The sequence below is a fragment of the Cinclus cinclus genome, chromosome 4, assembly GCF_963662255.1.
Source record: "Cinclus cinclus chromosome 4, bCinCin1.1, whole genome shotgun sequence".
Taxonomy (NCBI): Eukaryota; Metazoa; Chordata; class Aves; order Passeriformes; family Cinclidae; genus Cinclus; species Cinclus cinclus.
Genome location: NC_085049.1, coordinates 25640819 through 25649936, shown reverse-complemented (window position 1 = coordinate 25649936; position 9118 = coordinate 25640819).

Below are 9118 nucleotides of genomic sequence, written 5' to 3'. Positions count from 1 at the left end.
GAAACAAGAAAGATCAGCTGCTATGTATTGACACAGTTTCCATTTTGAGGATTACTTTTCCCATCTTAGTCTCAGATGGAAAATAAGATGGGGAAAAAAAATTCCCAAATAATACAGAAAAGGTCTCCTCTGCCTTTGGTTTGAGAGGAAAGAGGATGGAGGGAGCAGAGAGATCCCCCAGACAGCAGTGAGTGACACTCCACAAACCTAACCCTACTAACATGCTGCTTCACCTTTATAAAACTTGAGACAATTCCTCACACATCTCCAACCACTCATTAAGAAGGGACAACCACATCAGTCATCCAGAAGACTTATTTAGGAGGAAAAGAAACCCAAATAAACCATCAAAGAACACCACCAGCAAATGCACTTAAGTAGTTAAGAAGGTTAGGAAAGATCATTACATTTCCTTTGTGTCAACCTGAATCAAACTTTCCTTTGCTCTAGTAGAAACCAGGAAGGTGGGAACTCAAATTGACCTTATTTGTCTTTCCATGGCCTAAGCTCACGTGACTTCTTGTTCACTTTGCCCATCTGTAGAATGGGGGAAATGATAATGAGAAACTACTAACAATTTTACAGCAATTATTCAACCCATAGCCATAGAGTTCTTTGAAGATGCAAAGTGCCAAGCATTATTACTAGATGAAGAAATGATATATTTTCTCCCCCAGGCTATACAGAGGAAGAAAAAAGCCATGCAAACAGCCAAATGTATTCCTAATGAGATGTAATACTCAGAAAGTGGGACATCTTAAAACAGATTGGACAATCCTTTTCCAGCTCACAAAGATTATTCCCAATACATAAACCTCAGAGGATTATTAATGCAAGCAAAGAAACTTAGCTTTTGACAGGACTTCTGCAGACAAAATAAGCTTGTCTAAATAAACAGGGAAAATGTACATTTTCGGTCTTAAAGAGAGCAAAAAGAGTTTTTTTTTCAAAGAAGAAGGGAAAAACTGAAATCAGATTTGCAAGCTTTGTGAGGGATGAATTTATGTTTTCTGAATATAAAGCAATTTCCAGGACTGGGAAAGTCAATAAAATGAGAAGAACCGGATGGGAGGGAGGCAGGAAAACGCCGTGTGCAGCAGAGGGGTCACATGCTGGATAAACAGGACAGGCTGCTCACTGTTTACAGATAAATACACACCCCCCCCCCCCCCCCCCCCGCAGAGATTTAAGTGTATTAGAGTCACCATCAGAACCGTGGTGAGCAGAACTTTAAGTTACATTAAGGTTACCCCAACCACATCATATAAAATGTGAGGAGCAAAAGCACAGTAACATGTTTCTTTTCTGCAAGCAGCAGTATTTCCTCTCAAAAGAAGGGGAGGAAAAAGACCCCAGAAAAATCCCCATCACCGCCTGCCTGGGGACTCTTCCATGCCCCACCCACGGGCAGTGCTGCACCCATAAACATGCAGAACAGCCACAGGCTCTGAGGAAATGTTTGGAATTATTACTATTTTGAGCCAAATTTAGTTTAGCACAGCTATTAAAAGCCCAAGAAAAGCTATGTGTGGGCTGGGCCCTGCAGGACAAGCCATCAACTGCCAATAAATGGAATACATAGAAGTAGTCTTGTGCTTCTTTCCCTCCTGTATTCAATGTGACCCTGAGGGGTGAAAACCCAACAAATACTCATTTTTGCCTCTTGCACTCAGGCACTGTAAGGGGGTGGACTGGACTCTCTTTCAGTGCTGTATGTGATTCCCTGTCTCAGCTTTAGACATACCAAAAATCTGCTGCCACGGAGCACACACCTAACCCAGAGCTGGTGGAGGAGGGTGAAGACACACCTGCAAACCTGCAGGGTTTTGCTAGGAAAGAGCTGCAGGGAATACGACTGACTAGCTATATGGACTTAGCCAGGTTTTTGGGTCATTATGGCACCATGCTGAAGCAGCTGTCTTTGCTAAGGCTTATTTCAAAAGCCTTATTTAGCTTTTCTGGATTATTTATACATGTGGCCTTACTGTGGGGCAAGGCTGAACTGGCAGCAGCATGTTTAACATGGAGCTAGCCAGGGAGGGAACAGTGGGATGGAAATCCATGTTTTTATGGATAAATAGAAGCCATGGGCAGAGGCACTGAAACTCCACTCAGAACACTTTGGTGTATTCTGTGTGGTGAGATTGGAGGTCAGACACCCGTGCTGAAGCTGCGGTAGCCCCACAAAGAAGCCTATGTTCCTCTCCTTCTGGGAGAAGCAGCCAGCAGCCCCAACACAGTCCCTCTGCCCTCATCAGCACTGAGTCAGGCATGGGAATTTCCTGCCACCTCCTTAGGAAAGGCTCTAATTTATCTGTTTAATGGGGAAAGCAAGCAGCAGCTGGAGAAATCACGCTTTTCAGACTGATTGCTGAGGGCAACAGGTCCAACTTCTTCAAATACCAGAGATCTGCCAGTACCGGAGCCACAGGAATGGAGAAGGGAGGACTGAGCACCTGCTACTCCAGCCCTGGATGGACATGGACATACACACCCCCTCCCATGGAGCAGCAGCACCAGTGACAGGGAAAACCACACAGATTTATGTCCCAGGCCTTCTCCTGCTCCCAGAGAGGAGGAATCGGCACAGCATCTGGGGAGCAAAGAGGGAGAGACTTCCAGCAAAGGCAAGACATTCACATGGTGATGCCAGCAGACTGAAAGTCTCCAAACACACATCCAGCAGAAGGTGGCTGCCAGACAGCACCAGACTTTTAACTATGTTCTTACAGCCACGACGGATGCGAATCCAGTTGAAGTGTAATCCCACCAACACTGATAAGCAGTGATAAAACCAAAGAAACCTGACCAGGATGGGAGACAATAGGTAACAACCACTCCCAGAGCCAGCAGACCTCTAATTAAAAATCCAGAGAATAAAAGCTTTTGGCAGTGGGGCTTAGGGCTTCTGACAAACAAGGAACAACAACACCCACTTCTTTCCAGGTCTAGTACAAGACCTTGGGCAGCTGTGAATCCCAGAGAGAGCTCATGGACAGTGATTTAGTGTGGGAAGGGTCAGAGAACCACAAAGAAGCACTCTATGGGCTATGGAGAGGGTAAGGGAATAAAATAAGGGAAATGGTATTTTAAATGAGACACCAGTCCTCATATCCTGTGGGACTGGGAGTCCAGCTGTGGAGTTATGGGATGAGCACATCCCAGCCACGGGGTGCATGGATCAAGTGCAGGCTCAGGAATCTGATACAGCTCTCCAGCTGGAATTTAGGATGCTAAATCATACCATAATACCCAAAACAAAGTAGATGAGGGATAACCATTCCCAGAACAAGACTGCCAGCTCTGACATGCACTAGGTTACTTGGATCAAATCAGTCTAGACTGAATGCAAAACGCTGCTCCTTGAAGCCAACAGAACTGCGACACTTCCAAAGGATCTCACAACACATAGTCTGTTTTACTGAATGCATTTTCTCAAAATCTTGCCCAAGTAGTCTAAAAGCTCTTGGCAGTTTCTCTGCACGTTGCCATAGGCCTGCTGAGTCAGATGAACTGCACATGCACAGCTGCATCACTCAGTCACAGCATGTCCAGGGGGATCTTGTGCTGGAGCTGAACCCTCCAAACAGGGATGCACTGGCACTGCTTGAACCCTCCATATGCCACAGAACAGCTCCAGTCTCATTTCAGTTTTGTTTCTTGGATAATCCAGATATACTCCATTACTCTGCCACAGTCCACACATTAACCCTAAATCCACTGTCATTTCTCTGACTCTAAACAACATCTTAGACTGTGTTAAGTAAGGACCATCCTTTAAAAGATACAAAACCAATCATTATCTGCTGAAGCAGACTGACATTCTTCTACAACTCTTACTGGAAGTCATATACAGCATCATTTTAATGACATTTGAAATGAAAACCCAAAGGAGCTGTTGTGTAAGATATCAAAAAGCAAAAAACCAGCAGATAGTAGATAATACACATCAGTAATGCAGTGGGTTTAGATTACTCACCCACAGCAGCAGACTTAGTGTTGATCTCCACTGTCACTCGAGCAAGTACCACTGATCCATATAAACTTCCAACACTGAGAAAAAGAGAAATAGAGATTTTGATTAATCACTCAAAGCCTGAGATGACTTAACAGTGATATCTTGCAAAAGTTTATTATCAAGTGACACAGGATACAGGAAGCACTGTGGATGATGTACATAACAGCATTTAAAAAAAGCTAATACCAAGAGATTAAAGGATGACAACTGATGTACAAAAAGGAAATGATCTTGTTAATTCCAAATAATTCCCAGCAACATTATTTCTCAGTATCTCTACAACACAGAGCTGGCCTGTGCCTGCCCTTGACCTCCCCAGCTGATCACACACATACAGCACAAAACAAAGGTGAATAAAGCTCGGCAAGGCTTCCTTCTCACTACTGTGACCTAAACAAACCCCAAACAAGCACCCAACATTGCTGAACATCTAAAAATCAGGGTGTGAAGGAAAGCCAGTGGAAGTCAGAGCAGCCCATAGCACTGAACCAACCCCACAACTCACTCCCACCAACTGTTCCTGTTGTCTCTTCACTGTGACTGTTTTGGTAAATGAAAGATGTTCTCTGTTACTGTGGTTTGACAGGAAGTTTTAGCCTTGGATGCTACCATCTACCTGTGGATAAAAGAAGAGCTATTTGAAGTTTGACAAAACTGCTCCAGGAGAAGGTTCTGGGTAGGCTTTGAATTTGAAGGGAAAAGGGAAGTTTAGGGAATAAAACTTCAGGCTAATAACTAAAAACTTCCAAAACTACGCAGTTACATGAGCTCCCATTAGAAAAGGCTTAAGAATCAGTGACTCAAATACGAATGCTCAGTGAAATATGGTTGGTAGAAGGATGGAAACAATCAGGAACAGCTCAGTGTATCCCCACCTGGGACACTGCTCTCCAAACAAAAATTGTGCCAAGAGCAAGAGCAGTGGTTTAAGACAAGCAAGTAAAATGATCAGAAAGCAAAGAATCAGCTCCAAAATGTAGGAATAAAGGCACACTAACTAACTAGTTGTTGACTTGTGGCAACAAACTGCGAATATCCAGAGGTTGTAAACTGGAAGAGAGAGAATTCAGCCCTTGTATGACCGGGAGAGAAAAAAACCCCAAACATTCTCAGGGCTATACACTAAAAAGCTATAATATGTGATCTCAAGACACACAAATGATTGGGTGCTTTTTATTTCTCAGAACAGTTTTTTTTAGAGTAGATTGAACAAAATCACCAGGGGAAAAAAGAATGACACAGAACTGAGCAGGACATAGGACCTGTGCAAGCAGGCTCTGTCACAGGACTGGGGCTCCAGACTATTGCAACAGATTAATTATGTACTGAGCCCTGTGCAACACAGGGAAAAAACATCTGCCAGATGGAAAAAGACACCAAATGTGGTAGGCGGGGAAAAAAAATATTTGAGGTTTCTAAAAAGGGCACTGCAGAATGTCATGTATGAAACTGCAAAGCCAGGGAAAAGAAGTTAGTTAATGGTGGCATTTTAAGCCTGCCTAAAGTAATATGAAGGGCCAAAATGGAAAACCTATAATTAGATGGAGCTTCTCCCCTTCATTAAAATGTCTGACTGGAGCTGAGGCTCCCAGATTGACAGGACCTTCGGGATTCCCGTTGCCCGGGCTGCCAGGACACGTAGGCAGCAGTTGGGCAGGGGGAAGGAGATGAGGAGCATGGCAGCCGTGGGATTCTGCAGCTGCACCTTTGCTGCGTGGGACTGGCTGCCACTGCCCATCACAGCTGGCCTGGCCCTCCCGCTGCAGCCACCAGTGCTGCCCCAACTCCCTCAGCCTCCTCTGCAGTGCAGGGAAGCCCCAGCAGCTGTTCAGAACCAAGCTCCCTGCTGGGTTCATCTCCCTCCATCACTGCAAGAGACTCACACTCCCCACAAGGACCACTCTCCAGACTGAATTGCTTTTTATTCCCAGCATGGGTGGCAGCACCACAGCTATTCCCAAGCCTCTCTATCAGCACTATTTTGGTAAATCAAAGATGTTCTTTGTTACCGTGGTTTGACAGCATGTTTAGTCATTTCCTTCTTGACAGAGTCAGTTACACACATGCAGCCCACACCTCTGTCAAGCTGTACGGCCACTGGCTGGCTGATGAGGAAGGGAACGTGTCCCTGCATTCCTCAGAAGGGAACGACCTGCCTCAGACCCTGGCAACACAAGGATTCAGTTTGTTCCTAAGGTTGCTAGGGAAGTGGGCTTCATTTCCCATTCCCCCGTGTCCTTCCTTCCTCAAACTCAATTCTGACTAATGAACTTCCGGTGCTGGTTTTGGCTGGGATAGAGTTAATTTTCTTCTCAGCAGACAGTACAGGCTAAATTTTGGATTTGTGCTGCAAACAGTGGGGATAATACAGGGATGGTTTAGTTCTTGCTGAACAGAGCTTGCACAAAGCCAAGAACTTTTCTGCCTCTCACCTCACCCCAGTGAAGGGCTGGGGGTGCACAGGGAGTTGGGAGGGGACAAAGCTGGGATTTCTGAACCCAGCTGACCAAAGGGACATTCCAGACCATAATTGGCACCATGCTCAGTATATAACACTCGGGGAGGATGTTTGGAGTGCTGGTGTTTGTCTTTTCAAGCCACTGTTAGCTGTGATGGGGCCCTGCTCTTCTTGGGATGGTTGAATCCCTGCATGCCCATGGAGAGTGAAGAATGAATTCCTTGCTTTTTGCTGTGTGCACAGCTTTTGCTCTCCCTATTACACCATCTTATCCCAACCCATAACCTTTGTCACTTCTACTCTTCCAATTCTCCCCGATCTCACAACGAAACGAGTAAACAAGTGACTTTTTGGACTTTAGCTGCTGGCTGGGGTTAAACCCCAACACTATCCCTACCAGACATCCTCTAACCCTAAGCTAAAGAAACTCCTCTTGCACACCCTCACCTCTGAAGACTGTTTACAGAAGTATTTCCTATAGGACTGGCTGTGATGTTCATCCCAGCATTTCTTCAGCCTGAACAGGGCACGGGAGATGGAGATCCAGGGGCTTCACCCCATGCCCTGCATTAGGATGCCAGGAAGGCTGACAGCCCACAGGGAAAGTCTGGAGTTGAGGACGGTGAGTGAAAACTGGGACTCGTCGGGACTTCTGGGAAAGGGTGGGGCTTTTCTGGTTTAACTGGAAGGGTAAATTATCCTCCAAGAACAGGAGCTGAGGGAATAGCTGCTCCCATGTCACACACAGCCCTGACCTGAGGGCACACAGGCGGCTGGGGGCTCTCCAGCCGCACAGCAAGAGCAAAGCCTTCCAGCAAGTTCAATCCAAGTTCACTTTCAGTACGAAGAAAATAACCTCCCAGAAAACCACACTCATAACCAAGAGCCAGTCCTTAGGAATGATCATTTAAGAGCAGGACTAGGCAAACCAGGTGAGAGTAATTTGGGTTTTTGCTTTCATAGAGAGGACATCACAAAGTATAAATACCCTGGGGGAACCTCTCCAGTATCCCAGGAAAGAAAAGAAAGGTGCACAATATGGTCTCCTTTTTCTTTTCCAGACTCTAATTTCTTAAGCAGGAAGAAAATGCAAATCCTAATCCCACAGTCTTGCATGTTCAGCAGTAATATTTTACCTTGCCAGTCAAATGTTTTCTGCAATAGCCACCCATTTCTTTTTCAAATTCAAGATGCACAACTCATGCAATTAATTATACACTGTGTGAATTTAAACAGGACACAGCCCTGTGCTCAAAGACTTGAAAAAGTCACATGTTGCACTGTGTTTAGGGACACATCTTAACAAGAGAGGTGCAGCACTATTTCTTTGTTTTGTGACTACTAGGAACTTTGTTTCAGGAACATTTCCAGAAGAATGCAAGAGCACTGCAAGCAAATAGACTGATTCATGTCTGTTTTTCACTAGATAAAAATAAAGATCTGTTTTGCCTAATAATTTCTGATCAAGAAAAGCAGGGCTTTGAGATACAAGAGCTGAAAGAGTCCCTCCTTCTACTAAAAGCAAAAAAAATTACTCTGTAACATGGGACCCAGGTTGTCACAGCACAATTCAAATTACTGCTCCTTCCCACACACTTGCCTCATGTCTGTCTGTTCATGTTTCAATTAAAAAGCTACTACAACATTCTTCCTATGTTTAAAAAAAAATCCACAGGCAACATGATTCAAAATTACTAAGGAGTAATTATTAACATGTATCCTTCCAAGGAAGTCACTCATTGTGTCCAGCTACCTTGCTGGGGAAAGGTGGGAGGAGGATTTAAAGCCAAGAAGCAGAAAAGGAAGAAACACTAACAGTTTGAATGATCTGGAGAGCTAATGGTTTTCCATGGAAAAAGCCATTGATGCATGTCTTATTTTGGAACACTAATGGCACAATTTTTTTGTAAAAGGCCTTTGGGCAAAAGCTGGTTTGAATCTGAATGAAAGTAATCAGGACTGCAGCTTGAATGGTTTCCTCACATCTATATACACCAACCACCCACACCAAGTATCACCCACCAACACAGCCTCCTTCACTTTTAATCACCCTGTCCCAGGATGCGTTTTTCAGCCACTGCAGACCATGTAGCAGATCTATTATTTATGCTGGGACAGGATAGCTGCACTCAGACAAATCAGGCAAGAACAGAAAACACAGATGCTTGAGCCCTTATCTTTATTTTTGGTTTCTAAATGGCCGCAGACATTTTGACACAGGCAAAAATCACACAGCATCCACTGTAACAAGGCAGTCTGGTTTTGGGTCTTACTGCACCCACAGCCGAAACCCAAAACTTGTGCATCTGCAAGTGCCAGCCTTGAGCTTAAAAAACAAGTTCCTATCCAAACCCAGGAGGTCTGGCACAACTAAAGGGGTCAGGACAAAACTAACCACATCATTAACTGCAGTGACCCAACCAGCTGACAGCTCACACAGCTTTTCCTACCACAAAACAGCACATTTGAACAATGTACATGCACAGAAGTCACTGAATCAACACAGCAGCAACTGGAGGATACAGACAACATCTCCAATCACCACAGCAAAGAAACACTTTCTGGAAGCATAATAAAATACTATGAATAATCTCATGAGTCAGATATGAATAACACAAGATAGACAATTCAATGAAATAGTT